This window comes from Leopardus geoffroyi, chromosome D4 (genome assembly GCF_018350155.1).
Source record: "Leopardus geoffroyi isolate Oge1 chromosome D4, O.geoffroyi_Oge1_pat1.0, whole genome shotgun sequence".
NCBI lineage: Eukaryota > Metazoa > Chordata > Mammalia > Carnivora > Felidae > Leopardus > Leopardus geoffroyi.
Window position 1 is genome coordinate 62,072,037 of NC_059342.1, and position 20,400 is coordinate 62,092,436.

Here is a 20,400-nt window from a genome sequence, read left to right on the forward strand (position 1 = left end):
GCTAGCGGCTGTGTAATATGATGTTAGTGATTTATGGGTACTTACCACTTTTTCCATTTTCAGGACAAAGAATGGGAGCAATGATAGCATGTTAATTGCTAGAAAGTCTGCTGTGACACTTTAGGTACCAAGGAAATTAGTACAGAGAGCTCTTTCCTGAGATCATTCAATTCTTTGGGAGCTTTATGCCCCAGAGAATGTGAATGGGAAATCACAACTCAGTCTAATCAATAGAGACTGTAACGAGCTCTTATATAATCCTTCAAGAGTCTATATCTCCATCAAGAAAGTAGGCCGAAGGAGTGAGGATGGGATGGATATAGTCCATCTGAATACACACAAAAACATTTTCCTAGAATCTTAGAATTGAAAGAGATCTTTGATGTCATTTAGATCAAATTCCAAATCAAATACAATAATGTCTACTCTGATATGTCTCATGGTCCTCTACTTAAACACCTCCAATGACAGGAAGCCCGCTGTCTAGGAAGACAGCCTACTGATAGACCAACTATAAATTCCACTTTAGAGCACATCTAATCCAAATCCTGATTTCACAGATTATGAAACTGAGGCCTACAGAGTGGACAGACTTAATATCACACAGTAATTTAGAGGCAGAACCAGAACAGAAATTCTTCTGCCCATAACAGAAAGTTAAAACACTTCTGCACCCCACACCATCCACTTTTATTCCTACTCTCTGCTCTGGGTTCCATCTCCAGAGCAACAGAGACTCTGTCTAATTCCTTTTCCACACGACAGCCCTCCAAATTTTTCAAGAAAGCATTATTTCGGCTCTTGAGTCTTTCTGCAAAAGAAGAAGTTATGTTCTTTATTCTAGCCCTTTCCATCTTTCTTAACTTGGAATGACTCTATACTCTTCATCACCTTCAGCCCTTGATCACCCACAGGCTGAAGGCACTTTCTAAATTAAGGACACCCAGAACTGAACAAAATCCCAGCAGTAAACAGTACAGTGGGCTATGAGATTCCTTTGAACTTGACACCTCACTTCTATCATTGTACCCAAAGACTGTTTTACCTTTTTAGAACCTTTTTAGAACCAGGTCATGTTGTTGAGTCTGTTATAATAGATATCTATTGAGTATTAATTTGACCCAGGCATTCCTCTAAGTACTTCACATGAGTTTAATTCTCACAATTATTCCCACAATTATTCCAACAATATTAGCTAGAACTAATATTATCAGGAAGGAAAATAAAACACAGACTTTAAAAAACATACCCCAGATCATACAGCCAGTGAGTAGCAGAACCCAGATTCTAACCCAGGCAGATGGCTTCAAAGTCTGCACTCTTAACTTAAGGCCACACATGACTTAAAGGAAAATAAGCCACTTTATTTAAAAAAATTGTTAATTCAGGGGTGCCTAGGTGGCTCAGTCAGTTGAGCATGCAACTCTTGGTTTCAGCTCAGGTCATGATCTCACGGTTGTGGGTTCGAGCCCTGCATTGGACTCTGCACTGCCACGTGTTTGGGATCCTCTCTCTCCCTGACCCTCCCTTGCTCTCTCTCTCTCTCTCTCTCTCTCTCTCAAAATAACTAAATAAACTTAAAAAACTCTTAGTTCTATTTATTTCTGTCAAGGGAGACCTCTCACAGCCTATGAAATGGGATATTTTGCTACATTTGCATCCATCTCTATTAAATTTCAGATTGTGAGTTTGGGCTTCTCCTTTTCCACTTTCATTCTATAATTCAATATATTAGCTATTTTCCTTCAGTTTGTGTCATCTTCAAATCTGATAATATGCTTTCCAGCTCTCCATTTAAGTTGTTGGTAAAAATTATAACTAGCAGAGGGGCCTGATGATATGAAAACTTGACTGGCAGTAAAAAGTAATCTAAGGGTTGGCCCTTCTTCACACCTCTTGCTTAGCCAATCAGAAAGCTACATAACTACTCTATTTTCTAGCCCACATTTCTTCATTTTGTCAGAAGGATATAGTAAGGAAATTTAACAAACACTGTATAAAAATGGGTACTAAGAGTACAGAATTCCCCCAAACCTCTGTGTCTAGAATATCTTTATGAAAATGAGGTTAACATGGTCTGATGTGTTCTTTGTCAATCCATGTTACCTCTAAAGCATTACAACTTGGCAAATTACTTAAAAATCATCTGTTTAATGGTCTATTTTAGAAATGGGGCCTAAAGTTGTCATTAAGCTTATCACCTATAGTGTCTAATGTTTACCTTTTGCCCTTCTTACAGGCTTGTAGGAACTATGGCTTTCTCACTCACTCCGCATCCATCCTCAGAACCCCAATAAAAGTTTCCAGCAGTGCTACCTCAAATACATATGCACGTGATATTCTTTCAATATCATGGGCAGTTGGTCTTCTGAACCTAGGATTTGAAACGTATTTTCACAGCTTCAGATTCTTTCATCCACTCGCCTCTGTTGTATCTTCACTTAGGTGTCTATGAAGCATTTCCAATTTAATATGTATCAAATGGAGTTTCTAATTGTTGCCTCAGTCCCAAACTTGCTCTTCCCACAGTCTTTCCCTTCTCCATAAATGGTCAGGCCACAAATCCTGGAGTCATCCTCGATTCTTCTCCTTCTCTTACATTGTATACACATCCATTAGCAAATCCTATGGGCCTTGCCTTCCAAAATTTTCCAGAATCCAACCACTTCTCAATACCTCTACTGTTACATTCTAATCTAAGCCACCGTCATCTTTCTTCTGTACTACTGAATTAGTCTCCTAATTGGTATCTTACTTCCATCCTTATTCCACGTAGAAGATGCTATTGGTATGCTCAGCCATGCCCCCTGGAACCCCTTCTACCAATGTGGTTGGTGAGCCCTTTCCAATCCATTGTGAAGGCATCCATGAGGACTGCCCTTCAGCAATAGAAGCCACTGTACCTGGATGTGCCTGGGATTTAGATTCTCCATCCCTTTCCTCAGAGTCTTTAGCCAGTAACCAAGGTGAGAGTAAAAAGCCCCTCTCCCTTGACTCAAGTGGGGAAAACTCTACAGTGAAATTATGTTCCAGAGCTTGCCATGGGATCAGGCTGAAGCTTCACATCACCTAAAACCATTTTCTTGCCACTGTCCTTCTTCATTTCTACCCTGCATCCTTCACTCCCTACCAGTTTCTTCATAAATCATATGCACATATTCATCTCAGGCTCTACTTCTAGAGAACTCAATGTAACACACGCCCCTTAGTGCAGCCACAGTGATCCTATTAAAATATTCACATCATTCCTTTGCTCAAAACTCTCCATTGGCTTCTCATCTCACTAAGAAAAAAGAAAAGAAAAGAAAAGAAAAGAAAAGAAAAGAAAAGAAAAGAAAAGAAAAGAAAAGAAAAGAAATCCAAAGTCTTTACCATAACCTAAAAGACTCTCCATGGTCTTCCCCAGCTATCTTTCTGACTTGCTTCCTTTCCCTCTCCCCACTCATTCACTCCACTCTCACTGGCCTCCTTGATATTGATAACGATTGATGTGCAATCTCCTCTCTCAGGCTGTGTACCCAACTTTCCTCCACCAAGAAATCTCTCCCCTGAGGTATCCATGAGGTGTCTTCACTTCTTTCAAGTCTCAGTTCAAATGTCACTTATTATTGAGGTCTTCTCTAATTACCCTATTATAAAACAGCATACATGTCCCACTTCCTGTCACTCCCTTTCCAAGAGAATGTAAATTCCCTGAGAATGGGAGCACTGCTCTGTACACTCTTATATTCCCAGCACCCAAACAGTGTCTGGCATATATTAGGCACTAAATAAATTTGTTGAATTATTTAAATAGACTATCTTTTGACTTCCTACACACAAACCACACAAACACACATACACATCCAAAAACTACCTCTGTTTTCAAAGCCCTGTTAGCACTATCTGTTCTATTTTTTTATAGCTTGGGAACCATTACCTGTGATGGCCACAACAGAAGAAAAATAGAAGTTGAGTTGTTATGACTTACTGCTGTAATCTATTAATGTTCTTCCACTAGAAAAAAATGGATAATATGGGGAAGTCTAGAAAAAATAGAGCTTTGCAAACCAGAAAGCTTGAGAATTGTACTGTTAGCTCAAAAGGCTTATAGTCAAGTTGCTAGGCAGGTAACTCCAAAATATGAAGCATAGTTGCCATCATTAGTGAAAATTAAAGGAATGAAAATTAAAGGAATGAAATTTAAAGTTAAGAAAAATTTACATAACAGAGATCATTGATATTTAAAACCAAAGAAAGTCCTATAATTATTTAATCATATAAAGAGTGGATATATTTCTCTTAGTACTCATAGAAAGGTTTATGTGGTAGGTTCTTGGAATGGACAAAAACTAACACAAAAGAATTTTGGATTTGTAGCACATGAACCATGGAAATGACACTGAGGTGTTTAATCTATAATTTTTAAATGTATAAAATCGATGCTGAGGCAAAAAGTACTGATGGCATGAGAGGCACAGGTTGATCTATGAGAAGGAATGCTTTGCTTAGTTCAAACCACAACTCAAAAATCTAGGAAAAGCTGTCCTTACCCACAGTTTAGAACACCTCCCTCCCCTATCCCAAGTTCTTTGAATATTCCCTTATTCTTCCAAACAGATGAGTTCATCAAAAATGTTATAAAAGTCAGTGTATATATTAGATAAGTAACCTATAGGAAGTTTTCTAGCTTGTTTGCAGTTAGTGGAGGGAGAGGTTAGCTCTGGGCTTCTCCCTATACCAAGAGCTACAGAGCCTCTCCCACTTCTTCAGCTTCATAGTTAGATTCCTGACCGCTCTGGGACATGCCTGCTCTATCCTGAGGTCTTCCCACCCTCCCTTCCAGTGAGGTCCCCCAGAGGCTGCTCACGTCTCATGTCCCTCTGCCTACACCCATAGTCTGCCCATTTGAACATTTCTCCAGTGTGCTCCATGCTCTCTGCAGCCACATTTGACAGCTCTCCCTGCCTTCTTTCTCTCAGCCACCAGATCCCTTGCTCTGTTTCTTTTTTTTTTTTAATTGAAGTATAATTAATGTACAGTGTTATATTAGTTTCAGGAGTACAATGCCATGATTCAACAATTCTACATCACTCATCACAATAAGTGTTCTCTTAATCCCCATCACCTATTCCATCCATCCCCCCACCCACCTCCCCTCTGGTAACCACCAGTTTATTCTCTATAGTTAAGAGTCTGGTTTTTTGTCTCTTTTTTTTTTTTTCCTTTCTTCATTTGTTTTGTTTCTTAAATTCAAATATGAGTGAGATCATATGGTATTTGTCTTTCTCTGACTGACATTTCATTTAGCATTGTATCCTCTATGATGTTGCATCCATGATGCAGATCCATCCGTGATGTTGCAAATGGCAAGATTTCATTCTTCATTATAGCCGGGTAATATTCCATTGCATATATATACTATATCTTTTTTATGTAATCATCAATCGATGGACACTTGAGTGGCTTCCATGTCTTTGCTATTGTAAATAACACTGCAATAAACATAGGGGTGCATGTATCTTTTCAAATTAGTGTTTTTTGTTTTCTTTGGGTAAATACCCAGTAGTGAAATTACTGGATCATCTGGTAATTCTATTTTTAATTGTTTGAGGAACCTCAATACTGTTTCTACAGTGGCCGCACACACCAGCTTGCATTCCCACCCACAGTGCACAAGAGTTCTTTTCCTCCATATCCTTGGTGGCTGTCCCTGCCTACCCTCTGCTCTCTCAGCTACCAGGTGCTTTGCTCTGGTTCTTTATTGATCCTACTGGGATAAACCTCTCTGTATGACAGGGTCTTCACTGTTCCCAAAGGGAATCATTATTTATTTCCCAAAGACACCTCTTTTACCCTTCGACCTTCCCCCAACAGCTCCCTCTACAACCTGTTACAGGGCTTTTCAAAGAGTAGTCCCAGATCCCCTGAGACAAAATCTTGGGTCTGGGCCAGAAATTCTCAGTGTGCCATGTGTCATTTCTAACAAGCTTCCTAGGAGATTTTGTTGCACATGTAAGTTAAAGAACCACTGCACTCATGTGCCTCAAGGGAATACCTCTGTAAATCTCCCTCCTCATCTCACAGAAGTCCCCACCCCTCCCCATGGGTAGCATCAAAGAGGGGAGATGGTCTATAGTCAGGGCCTCTTAGAGGCCACACCACTTCCAATTTCTGAGAATGACGATATCTTAGAAAATGAAAAAAATATCAAAACAGCATGACAAAAATTGACATATTTTAAATGTTTGCACTCAATAAACATATATAGTGCAATATAATTGTGCTATTCACAGGCTTACAAAACATAAAATTTATAGCACCCCACAGCTAATGCAATCTGGTCATAGAACACAACTTTCAAGTCATGCATAACGGCTGTTTTGGGATATTTTTATGTGTTTTGTTATTAGATCAGTGTATGTCTGTGGCTATGCTAACCCCGTTTGGAAATAACATCAAAAGTCTAAATTTGAGGTTGTTCTTAAATGTGAGGTGTTGGCAATATGGCCCTCCTGATGCTCATTGTGACGCCCTATCCCTTATCTCTTCGAAAGTGGCAAGAACCCCCTTCCTGGGACATAGTCCTAGATCTACTGTGTGGTGAAAGAAACAAAGGTCACTCAGCTGGAAGGGTGAGTACAGCCAACATGGAAGTAGAACAAGAATAGCTGGGAGGTTTGGGGACATTCACAAGATGAGTCCTCCCCAAGTGTGCTCTTTTATTGGAGGCAAACCCAGCAGACATTACTGACCCAGCCTAGGGAGAGAAAACTGCCTCTGTGGAGCCAGATCAGCATGCACTTGTCACTCTGTGGTTGGTGGCTGCTTGTTGACCCCCATCCTCTTCCCCATCCCAATCCTATTCAGGTCTTGATTGAACCTCCCAGCCTGTTCTCTGCCTTGTTACAGAAAATTGAGACGGGATACCTGTCTGAGCCAGGGAGACCCTCCTGGGACTGTTGTAACAACTAGTGAGAGATCCTCAAAGAGGGGTGGATGGCAGGGTCAGGGACTCCTCCTCACACTTCTCAGTGACACCCTAGACAGCTGGGATTTGGTTTCAGGGGGGAAGATGGTGGAGTTCATTCTAGTTACATAAGTTAAAATTTCCCTCCATGCTCACCTTGTTTCAATCAAGAAAATCTGAATCCTTACAATCAGCAACACTCACTAGAGAAAGGAAGTTCTAAGGGAAAGAGGTTTAAGTTCTTCTGGGTTTCATTCACACTTTATCCTGAAACCCAGGATTGAAATTCACACTACTTGGCAGACACTTGGAGCTGGGGTTGTTGTCTTTCATCCCTTTTCTCCCCCAGGAAAAAATAAAAATCTTTTCCACACCTGAAGGCTTTCTGCTTTCCTGCCATCATACCAAAGTAAAGCGTCATCTCCCTGGCAACTTGTGCCTGGTGTGAGAAAAGAGTAAGCCCCTGGGCACATGTGTCCGGCACCTATCTGGGAGGAGAGGGGTCTCCACAAACGTACTCCTGTCTCTTCCCAAACAGACATTCTGGCATTATATTCAATCCCTAACTGTGTGGATTTATTTAGCTACAGTGTTATCTCCATTAAGCCACAAGTAAGAGACAATTCTCTGCTTTTATTTATAACCTGAAGGGATTATTTTTGAGTTAAGGCTTTAAGAATTCAGATCTATCAGGAAAGAACAGCTTGTGTAATGAACTTCCTGTTTTCATCATATTTGGACACCGAGCCTCCTTGTTGCCTGTTATTATTACCCAGTTAATATGAACTGCCTGGAGTTTATTTTTAGCTGCGTTGACTCTATTGTAAGGACTGCATAACTGCTTTCAAAATGGGAAAATGTAATTACGGGATCTAATACTAAGTTGGGGATATTCTTAGGTTCTTTCACAAGGCAGTGGCTTAAAAAATGAAAATAGACCATTTTAAATGGCTAAAGAAAACACAGTTATTTGATCCAAAATAGCCCATTGATCCTTTTACAAACTAAACACTTACTTCACAGAATAAAGTCTCATTTTTGTTTAAGTGACCTAAACATATGAATTTATTTCCAAGTTCAGAGCAGGGGGAGTCGAGTGAGGAGGAGAAATTGGTGGAGAATTGAGGCAGGAAAGGTTTAAGCATCATCTACTAAAAGAGCACAAGATTAAAACCATGCTGAAGGCACCTAAACTCCTACCATGGGGGTTAACAGATAAGGGCTGGCGGTGGCGGTGTGAATCTCAGCACATCTTGGATCATTCTATTGTGTGCACCAAGTGTCTCATTCAGGGGCTTCACGGGCAGGGAGAAGCCTGCACTCAGAGAGCTGTGTAGGGTTGCCTTTCACATTTGGTGGCCTTGAATTAGTCACTTGCACAGTCCACTGCCTCAACACCCACCTCTTATAAGACTCCAGGTACTCACCACTCCATTATCCCTTCATTCAACAAAAATGTACAATAGTTCCCCCTTATTGGGGATATTGGTTCAGAGAACCCCAGTGGATGCTTGAGACCCAGAGCATGGAAATATATATGTTTAGTTATATATAGTTACTTACTTATATTTATTTATATACATATACACATATACCTGTGGTAAAGCTTAATTTATAAATCAGGCACATTAAGAGATCAACAATAAGAGTAAAATAGAACACTTATAACAATATACTGTAATAAAAGTTATACGAATGTGGTCTCCCTCTCAAAATATCTTATTGCATGGTACTCACCCTTCTGTTGAGTGTGTGAGATGATAAAATGCCCTCGTGATGAGATGAGGTGAACAACCAGGCGTTGTGTCCTAGCGTGGGGCTACCTCATGCTACGTCAGAAGGAGATGCGCCTGCTTCCTTACCTCCATCGCCATTGACCACAGGAGGGTAACTGAATTTGCAGACAGTGACCCCGATAGCAGGGCACACTGTATTGCTCACTCAGATTGTGCTGGGTTCCTGGAATGAAATGGGAAACAAGACATGGTCTCAGCTCTAAGTGTGATGAATGGACTGGTAGACGGAAGTCTAGGGGATTCTAGAAGCACTGGTGTACACCTAACCCAGCCTGGATGAGAGGGGGAAGGCTTCCTGGAAGAGCTGATGTCTTGAGCTGAGTCCTGAGGTACAAGCTGAGCTTATTCTGAAGAATGGCACTGTAAGCAGAGGAGGAAGCTGGGCAGAGAATCCAGATGTGAAAGGAACTGTGGCAAGGTCAGGTAGCCTGACTGAAGGGGAGAGTGTAAAGGAAGACAAACAGAATGAAGCCTGCTGTGTTGTGTGGGGGCAGATTGTAAACCATAGGAAAGCCTTTTAGGTTTATCCTGGGAGTAATGGGGGCAAGTTACTATAAGGTTCCAAGGGAGAAAATATATAATAAATACCACTGTGGTCCCTTTGATGTATGAATAGACAAACAAGATGTGGTATATACATACAATGGAATGTTATCCAGCCTTAAAAAGGACAGAAAGGCTGACACATGCTACAACATGGATGAACATTGAGGACATTATGTTAAGTGAAGTAAGCCAGTCACACAAGGACAAATAATGTATGACTCCATTTATATGAGGTCTCTAGTGCAGTCAGATTCGTAGTCACAGAAAGTAGAATGGTGGCTACCAGGGGCACCTGGGTGGCTCAGCTGGTTAAGCATCCGATGCTTGATTTCGGCTCAGGTCATGATCTCATGGTTGGGTGAGCAGCCCCATGTTGGGTTCTGCTCTGACAGCACAGAGTCTGCTTGGGATTCTCCCTCTCCCTCTCTCTCTGCCCCTCCCCTGCTTGCCCTCTATCTCTCTCTCAAAATAAATAAATAAACATTTTTTAAAAATTAAAAGAAAGAATGGTGGCTGGCAGGGGCTGGGGCAAAGGGTCATGGGGAGCTAGTGCTTAATGGGTACAGACTTTCCATTTTGCAAGAAGACTTCTGGAGATGGTCGCATAGCACTGTGAAAGTGCATAATGCCACTGAACCATACAAGTTAAAATGGCTAAAATGGCAAATTTTATGGTATGCACATTTTACCACAGTTTTTAAAATTTTTAATCAAAAAAAGAAATATCACTGTGGTGGCTGGGTTTATATGTATGTGTATACATATGTAAATGTGTATATAAATATGTATATATACCATATTATAGGTATATGTACACACACACTGAAGTGGCCAGATTAATATATTATTATGTATGATGTATAATATATATGTTTATTTGTATATACATATCCAGCTACTGCAATGATAATTGGTCATACACACACACACACACACACACACACACACACACAGATGTATATCTATACATAGGTAGATGGTTGTATGTGAGCGCATCTATGTATCTCTGTGTGTGCTTGTATGTGTGTGTGTACACAGAGAGAGAGAGAACAGAAAAGTAGAGGTGAGGACACCAGTTAGGAAGCTGTTGCAATAGTCCAGTAAGGTATAAACAGGCCTGAATTTTAGGCTGTGTGAATAAAGAGAAGAGAACAAAATCAAGGTTCATGTGGACAGTAGAATAGGAAGACCTAGTACTGACTGGAAGTGAGCACTGAGGGAAAATTCATTTGCTACTCCTTTTCAAGGAACCCCTCCAGCATGAAAAGAGACACAGCTACTCTAGTATTTCTTTCCCTCATGCTAAACCTCCCCATTTCCTTCAAGTGCTGCTAGTGCAATATGGTTTCCTGCCCTTGCCATCTCAGTCATCCTTTCTGAAATATATGTGTGTGTGTGTGTGTGTGTGTGTGCGTGTGTGTGTATATATACACACACACACACACACACACGCATATATATATATATAACTTGCTAGTGTGCCTCTTAAAACATAGTACAAGTATATTAATATTTAATAATACCATAATATACTATTTATATATAATACTAAATGTAGTATTAATTTTGAGTTGATATTTATATTTTCAAACTATCAGCACTTGGACATCTCAAATTGGATCTGTCCAAAACGAAAGTCCTGACCTTCCTTCCACAGTCTTCTTCATCCAAGACATGGCAATTCCATCCTTTGCAATCCTTGATGTACTTATTCAGACCAAAAACTCACCTTTTTTCACAACTCCTATCCTAACGGTCACCAATCCTGGTGGCTCTACCTTCAAAATATGTCCAGCTTTTCCCCACTTTCACCAGTACAGCCCAAGTTCAACTGGCCATCATCTCCTAGCTAGGTTTCCTGCTTCCACTTTTCCCACATCTCACTACTGTCTATTTTCCACAAAGCAATCAAGTGATGCTTTTAAAACATGTCAGATCACCTTACTCCTCTGCTCAAAACCCTCCAGTTGTTCCCTGTCTCATTTTTTAAACCCCTTAAAATGGTCTACATGATCTGGCTCTCTACTTCCTCTATGGCCTCTCAACCACTCTCTTTCCATGCTCCATTCCTGCCACATCAAACATGCCAAGCACAGACCTACTTTGGGATTTTTGCACTAACTGTTCCCTCTGCATGGAAACTTTTCCCAGAGGGACTCACATAGCTCTCCCCTTCCAATCTCTGCTCAGATGCCACCTGGTCACACTATTTGAAATAGCAACTCCACACTCACATCCTGTGCACTCTATCTCTCTGTTACACACTTGACTTTTCCCATAGCACTTATCACCAACTGTCACACCATGTATTTTTTTGTTTGTTATTGACTATCTTCCCCCTGTCCCTACTAGAATGCAAATTCTGTAAAGACAGGGAGCTCTGTCTGTTCTGTTTACTGATGTATCCTCGGCACCTAAAATGGTCTTTGGAATACAGTAGACTCATATATTGAGAATGAATGAGTGAATGAATGAGTATGTTCCCAGCTAGACGCCCTGGGGTCAGGCCTACAAAAACAACTCTACTCAATTGCCTGCACTTGTCCTAATAAACCACCATAGTTCTACCCACCATCTTTTACTAATTTCTTCTTAGGGTTTGGGCAAAAGGTATTGACTTAATTCAACTATGAACCTTATGTCATAATTTCCTTAAATAGTAGAGCTGTACATGCTACAATAAAATGGATCTCTTCAAGGCTTAACAAAATCTATGAAGAATATTTTCATCTAATTCTGAATTTTAATGAATAGTTATAACGATGAGTAATTAATTTTGATATTTATAGAAAATGAAATGCATTTCTTCCTCTATGAAAATCTAGTACTTTAGGAACAACAGATTCTTGGAGAAAAAAAATCTTAAGATCATTAAAGTTGGAAGGATTATACCAACCTAAGCCATAACAGGCACAGCAACTGAATGGACACCAAATGGCATCCTCTCTGTTGTGCCCAACCCTGCTACCCAAGCTCATCAATTCCTCTGATCTGTATGAAATTGCCAGTGGAGAAGTACTTGGGGTAAAGTATGAGTTTCCTGGTAACTAAAGCACAAAGAGAAATGCCTACTCTCTAACCTATGTTATAAGCAAAGAAAAGTTATGTCCTAAATCCAAAAGGAATTTATCACATATTTTTTTTAATAATAGCTTGTAGGTGACATAAGGCACTACACCCTCAGCAATGATATTTGCAAAAAAATGCAAAAGCATTGTTCCAATGGACAATTTGTATATTGATTCTCACAAAGGCTCAAACCAGACCACTAAATTTTTAACACGGTGGGAGTTTTTCTATCAGGAATTTATATCAGGCCAGATACGTTGCTTCCCAATACAACAAATCCCAAGAACAGAGATTAGAGTTCCTGGAAGAAAAATGGAGAGACAACCCATTTTAAATCGTCTCTCTCCAATATCATGTGTCTTAGGTGAGCCTTTGGCAAGTGTACAGTTACAAGTCACTTCAGGATTTAATTCACTGACAAGTGCCTGAAGTGCCAATAGTCTATGCTGTTGATTATCCATAAGCTTTAAACACCAGATGTGCAGGAAGTGAAGTTGACATTCTGTTGTTAAATTTTTAAGAACCTAACTTGTATTCTTGCCATTCCATTTCTGCACAAAGATAAGCTGCAGGGGTTCCTGCAGGTGACACCAGTATTTCCCTCAAAATGGAGTTTGAATCCACTCACACACTTAGACACACTCTTTTGAGGATCCCAAGTTTTTCACTGTATTGCAGAAGGCGATTTCATCCAAGGTTTTTCCTAGGGCAGGTGTAACCAATCAATCATTTCAACTATTTTTAACAATAAAATAAAAACAACAAAATGAAACACTCTCCTTGTGGACCCAGTTGAACCAATATCTGGAATGCCTGTCACAAGGAGTTGTTAGCGAAGGAAGGAAGAAAGGAAGGAAGGAAGGAAGGAGGGAGGGTGGAGGCAGGTTGGGAGGGAGGGAGAAAGAAAGGGAAGGAAGAACGGAGGAGGAAATGCTCCTATGGACCAGGGATGTTGACTTCTGGATTAAGGTTATCTGACATTGTATATCTGATGTTGAGGAGCCTCTGCCAAAAGCAGCAATTTTAGCTCTGATAGAGTCGATGCTAAGCTGCTCTTTCTAACAATAATTAGTCAGCAGGTTCAGCTGCTTCTTTTATAGTATTGTTTATTACAAAACATTACAAAAACATTGACAAAACTCAAAAGAAAGAAAAATCCACCCAAAATCCTGCCATCCTACAAACCAAACTGTTTACATTTTTTTCATGCTCCCTTTTAGTCCCTGTCCATATGCAGACAGAATTTTTGCAGTTGTAAGCATAGCACAGATACAATTTTGTAGTCAGGTTTGTCTCAATTAGAGTTTTAAAGCATTTTTCTAGTTTACTCTGTCATCCTTGGTTTCGCTACCAGGAACACTTCACCCCCGCCATCCTTACTGACCTCTCATGGGATCCTAAATGGTGAGGAAGGCTTAAAAAGAATAATAATCAATAGAATTAGGGGAAAGGGCTATTTTTAAATTCCTTGTTTAAGGATGGGGGGGTTTAGAATTAAACGTGTGTAGAAAGTATTTCTCTCAACCTTTGTTTGCTCCCATGGCTGGAAACCTTTATGAAAACAGCTACATTTTCCACCATCAAGCATGTTTTTGTTATCTTAAGAAAGAGCCCTTGCAGGTATTTCCTCTTTACCTAGTTTGTTTTGAAGGACTGCTTAGTATTTAGGACATAGGCATATACAGACATCTTTTCCTCCATCTGCTATAATGATTTACGTAACTTGGAAGTTAAGTGTGGATACTAGATACAGAATCCATATAAACATGAAGTGAAATATTCAGCTGTCAAAATGCTGAGTACCTGGATGCATCTTTTTACATTTTAATTTGCAGCTCTGTAGTCACTGGCTTCCACACCAAATGGCACGTCAGACTCATGTTGGCAGGAGCTGGTAAAAAATATAGATCCTGGGATTCACCCTTGACCTTGTGAAGCAGAATCTCTGGGGCTTGGCTATGGACTGATGTTTGGTAACATCATATATCATAAATTGTCAACGGTTTCTCTTTCTTAATAATAGCTCTGATTATTATGGGTTTTGGATTTTTATGGGGATGAAAGGGAAAACAGCTATAAGGATTTGGAGAAGGCATGGTAATATGGAAGAAGAATGTGGCCTATAGAAGCTTTGTTGAAATTTTTCTCTTTGAGCTAGATAGGCCTAAAATGTGAATTACCTGCTCCAGCAATTCTAGCAAGAATCCCAAAGTCAATAGTTTCCCATCTTGGTAAGCCAATCTATCCTAAATTTTCTATACACAATCCTGGAACCCCAAGGGCCATGGTCACAAAGGGGAGGATATCTGTTGGTGACAAGGTTGGGGAAGCATGTATCAAATCTCTCTTGGTTTTTTTTTTTTTTTAATTAGAATACTTTGGATGGAACTACAGTGTATTATGCTAAGTGAAATAAGTCAGTCAGAGAAAGACAAATATCTGATTTCACTCATATGTGGAATTTAAGAAACAAAACAGATGAATATAAGAGAATGGAAGGGAAAATAAGATACAGAGAGGGAGGCAAACCATAAGAGACTCTTAAATACAGAGAACAAACTAAGGGTTGCTGGAGGGGAGGTGGGTGGGCAGATGGGCTAAATGGGTGATGGGCATTAGGAGGGCACTTGTTGGAATGGGTGTCATATGGAAGCGATGAATCATGGGGTTCTACTTCTAAAACCAATAGTTCACTGTATGTTAACTAACTTGAATTTAAACAAATAAATTTAAAATAAAATACAAAATAAAACTGCATTTACACAGTAAGAAAAAAAAAATACTTTGACTCCAGAAATCTTTCATTTTTAATTCAATTTTAAATTAATTTTTAGAAGCATGGACTCATGTATTAACTAGTTAATTTTTTTTAACTGAAGAGTGGGTTATACCCATATGTGGCCTTTTCAAAAAAAAAAAAAAAAATGATCTCACCCATGGCCCAATTAGTGTCCTGGAATCTGACCAATCAGATTGCTAGTCCCTCCTTTTCAGAGTAAACAAAGAAGTTAGAGGGCAGAAAGATAGAATTTTTTCCTCTCTCCCTACATTAGACAAAGAAGGAGGAAAGCTTTCCAGGAACGAGTAACAGAAAAAGCAAGGAAGAGAGGTACTACAGACCCTAATGTGTGCAAAGAGTTTGTGATTCACCACCCAAGTCCTAGCTACAGTGAAGTCGTATGAATGAAGTTATTTTTGATCACCATACCTAGAAGTGAGTACCATTGGCATCTAGTGGGTAGAGGCCAGGGATGCTGCTAAACATCTTAAAATGGCACAGGATAGCCCCAACACAACAAAGAATTATCTGGCCCAAATGTCAACAGTGCAGAGGCTGAGATATCTGCTGCAGTGTGAAGAGTGAGGTGGTGAACAATAGGTAGGAAATAAACCTGAGAGGCTCATAAAAACCAGATCATGAGACACCTTGAATTTTATGCCAGGGAACTTTATTTTTTTCCATTTTACTTTTATTTTATTTTATTTTATTTTATTTATTTTTACTGTGAATGATGGAGAACCACTGAAAGAAAATTACATGATTGAATTTGGATTTTAAATATATCACTCTGAAGGCATTCTGAAGGGTAAATTGGAGGAGGCCATAACTGGAGAAAAAGAAAGTCCTTAGGATGCTGTTATAAAGGCCCAGAGAGAAATGTAAGGGCCTAGGATAGCACAGTGCCAGAAGGCACCAAAGAAGAGAGGGTCAGCACACATGTAGGATGTGAAAGTTCAGCAGGTATTGGGAACTGAATGGGTATGAGGTGGGCAGGAAGGATTCCAGGATAACTCCCATATTTTCTTTTAGATGATTGGATGGACAATGATTAGATAACAGGAAGGGAACATTTATGGAAGAAAAAAATTATGTATCCAGATAAAAGTTTCACAAAGTTATTCTTTGGAGGAGATAAAATAGGTAATAGAATCTATTCACTCAACAAATATTTTCATAACCATTATCTGTAGAAAATAATTGCTAACTAAAGCTGGTTAGCTCCTTATGCAAGCAAGCTATTAGACTGAGCCTTAAGTCTTTCAACTTAAGAAGAAATTTGATGTTATTTTGAGGAAGTCTCTAAGAGCCTTAATGGTTCTCTAATTTCAGGAGATGGAAAGTTTCCCTTTTTGAACCTAGAGTCAACTACACTTAGGGTTTATCTTGAGGGAACCATACCTGTGGAGTTAATTAAGGTAAATAGGTTGGCAAGGACTTTAGCCAACTACTCTAGCAAGACCAAAATAATTCTGTCAGCAAAGATTTTCTTCTGGAGCTCATTTCAACCTTGAAAGACTGGACTTTTTTTTAGAGTTGATGAAAATAATGGATTCTGGCTTTGGAGAATACTGGAGACAACAAAATGCAGAGATGCAGAGTCGAAATTGAGATGATTTGTTTAGTAATCAATCCATGCACGTGATTCTGAATTTCCTCATACTGAAATGACACCAAAGAAGATAAAATCCTCAAATCTGCATGGTTGGTGTCCCTGCAGTCAAGCACAAAATATTCCAGAATATTTTATGTAATTTAATTTTTGGAAAGGATAAGCTGTTTTTAGAAGAACTGTAATTTAATGAGTCTTTGGATGACTTGATCTCTTGTTATATTTGAGATAATATCTTGACAATATGGCCTGGAATTTTTTTTCCTTTATGATCTCTTTTATGAAGCAAGAGATAAAAGAAATTGCTCTTGAATAGTCCAGCAACATAAGTACTAAACCCACAGTTTGTTAATATTACAAATAGTTATTTTTGAAGACTTCCAGAATAAAATATGTGCTATAAATTCTGTGTTACCATAAATTTACTTGTTCACTTCAGTTTAACATTATCCCTAAAATCTCACTGATTGAGTTATGTGTAGGGACAGATACAAGGATGATTTTGAAAGTTCAGATTAAGTTTAAGGGAAAAATATTTACTTTCAACCAGTCTAAAATTTCCAACTCAAGGTTGTAGATAAGCTCTGAAGACCTAACTCTTCAATCATCAATAATGCTGCCTCTGGTTGGAAATGTAAGTAAAAGCCCACAGATTTATCCTACAGCCTGCCATTTACCATTATTGGACTATGATTATAAATGAGTTTGACCAGATATTTTCCTATTTGATTCAGACAGTTATTCCTGGAGAAGTGCCTTAAAAGGAAGAATCTGACAATTGCTGTTTTCTGATAGATGTAGCTCTGGTGGAACTGCTGCCAATCCTGGCATTCAAGTCCTCTGAAATTATGTCAGCTAATGAATACTTAGAAAACATAAAGTTCAGAAGGCTGCCAAATTACCGTACAATTTGAAGTATCAGTATGTACATTGTAGGAAAAACGTATGTGTTAAAACCTAAATCAGCCTTACCAGGAGCTGGATTAGTCCATAAATTCCATACCCTATACACTTAATTTTTACTCAGTAAGTGCCTTCTATGTGTTGGCCACTGTGTGAAGTTTTCACAACAACATATCTCCATTCATCTATGCAACAATCCTTTGAAGTAGTTTTAGTAGTCTCCCATTTAGAGATGAAGAAGAAAAGCTAAAGTTCAAAGTTATCTTTCTAATAATTGTTGGAGCTGGGATTTAAGGTCTGGAGCTGTCAGGTCTTTTGACAATAAATGTACCTTTTTGGCATTACACCATTCTGTGCCCTCCAATTTCAGGAAATCAAGCTCAGTGTATGAACCTCAGTTCATCATTTTTCTTCTCAATTTAGCTCCTTCTGTTGAAAACTCACCATCCCTCTTGTCGTCTGTCCCCATGACCAATCAACTGTCAATTCCTATCAATCCTACCTTCAAAGTCTTTGCTATTCAGTGTGCTCTGCGGGACAGAATCATTGGTACCGTTTGGGATCTTGTTACAAATGCAACATCGCAGGTCCCTATGAACCAGAACCTACTGAACCAGAACCTGCATTTTTGTAAGATTCCCAAGTGATTCATGCACACATCGAAGTTTGGAAAGTATGTCTCTAGGCTAAGTGGCCCCTCTCCATTCCTGTTATCACCATTATTCATCAGGTTCTCAGTGTCTCCGATCCAGAGTGTTTAATAATCCCCTAACTAGCCTTCCTCACTTTCAGTCTCTCCCTAATCCTTCACCACCAAATTCCTATTCATAAACCAACACATTGACTTTTCTAAAGAAAAGATTGAGTCAGTCACTCTCCCCCACCCCCGACTCAAAAACGTCCACTTGTTCCTCAGAGCCCATGAAAAATAATAACAATAGTTAACAATGGCATTCTTAGTCCAAATATTTTATAAGTCCTTTACATAAACTAACTCCTTCACTCCTTACATCAACTATGAAATTGGTATTATTATTACCCCCATGTTAGAGATGAGAAAATGGAGACTGAGGAAAGTTAAATAACTTGCCCAAGGTAATGCAGCTAGTAAATAGTGGCAGCAGGGTTAAGTCTCCCCCAAACTTCTTAACTGGTCTTGAATATCCTCCACAGTTACATTTAAAAGGAAGGGAGGGTTTTTGTCCAAGCATCCACTCTTTGTCAGGAACTTTGCTAGAAGTGTCCACTTGATTGTATCTCACAACAACTGCACAGCAAGGTTTTGATGTTATTATTCCAATTTTTATTGATGAAACTAAGAATTAAAGAAAATTGAACCAAATTTCAGTTAACTCCAAGTCAATATAATTTCTATCTATAGCTCTACTATTCCTTCCACCTAGAAAGTGTTCGCTACATCTCTGAGTGCCCAGATTTTACTGTCTTTTAAGACCAGTACAAATCTTACATACAAATTTTTCCCTTTCCTTCCAGTATGGAAGTATTCTTACCCTCCTCTGAAAACTTAAAATCTCTTTCCCTCCTTTTTCCTTTGGCACTACTTTGTATTTTTTAATGGTTATCTCTGTGTATGTATAATGATGTATATGCATGAACATTTTCAGAATACTGGGTTCTACTTTCTTTCAGTAACTGTGATTATTGTTCCTGAAGTTTTAGAAGATTAATCTAAGGAAAAAAATTAAATTAGAGCTATAATATTAATAAAATTTAACATAAATTCATGAACAGAAAAAATACAACAGTGGTAATTCAGGGTTGAAACAAGAATTATCACCCTGGATAAGACAGAATTTGAGAAACAGACAAAAATTAACATTTACTATTTTCTTTATTTAAATTTTTTAAATGTTTATTCACTTTTTTGAGAGAGAGACAGAGACAGAGAGCAAGCAGCAGAGGGGCAGAGAGAGAGGGAGACACAGAATCCAAAGCAGGCTCCAGGCTCTAAGCTGTCAGCACAGAGCCCAACAAGGGGCTCAAACCCACAAAGAGTGAGATCATGACCTGAGCTGAAGTCAGAAGCTTAACAAACTGAGCCACCCAAGCACCCCTATATTTAATTTTTTCCCATAAAATCAAGCAAATCCCTGTTGTGAGTTGATTTTCATGCAAGATGTTTTCTTAATTTCCCACCAACTCATCAGTTATTTTCTGTCACTTTGCTTGCATCTTTCATTCTATTTTATTTTTCCTGACAGCTGTTATCCGTTATAAACAATCTTTTCAGGTAGCTCCACTCTGATAATAATTCCAAAATTACCCCAATATGATTCCAACCTTTTCTTACTACCTGACATATTCATTCCCACAAATAGCCCACTTTAAAAGGGATATGAAGGGAAAAGGAGAGAAGACTTGGCTTAAATATTCTTTTAAAAAACTTCTATTGTGGTAGTTCCTGCAGCCCTAAAATTCCATTAGCAAGTAAGTTTAAAACTTTACCAGCCCATGTTAATTACACTAGAATTAAAAAAAAAAGTTTATCAGCTGAATATTTTTCCAAGATATATGTCACATAATTTATTGTCAACCAAACAATAAAATATATACATTTTCTATTCATACTTATTTATAATTATTACTGATACCCAATAAAGATATTTATAGTCCAGAGATAATTTCAATTTTATAACTCAATAAGTATTATCATACAGGCAGCAACCAAGAAAACTTTCATTTCCTCTTTCACTGATGCTGACTCCCACATCTAAATAAAGGTCAG

The 20,400-nt window shown here is 38.8% G+C and overlaps 1 long non-coding RNA gene across 2 annotated transcripts in view; it reads right to left on the bottom strand.

The window, feature by feature from the left end:
- LOC123593304 overlaps positions 1–20,400 on the bottom strand; it is a 536,358-nt gene that overhangs the window by 429,081 nt on the left and 86,877 nt on the right. For both annotated transcript variants that reach the window (XR_006710246.1, XR_006710243.1), the window contains exon 3: positions 8,687–8,908. This is a non-coding gene — a long non-coding RNA (uncharacterized LOC123593304). The remainder of the gene's footprint in view (positions 1–8,686; positions 8,909–20,400) is intronic.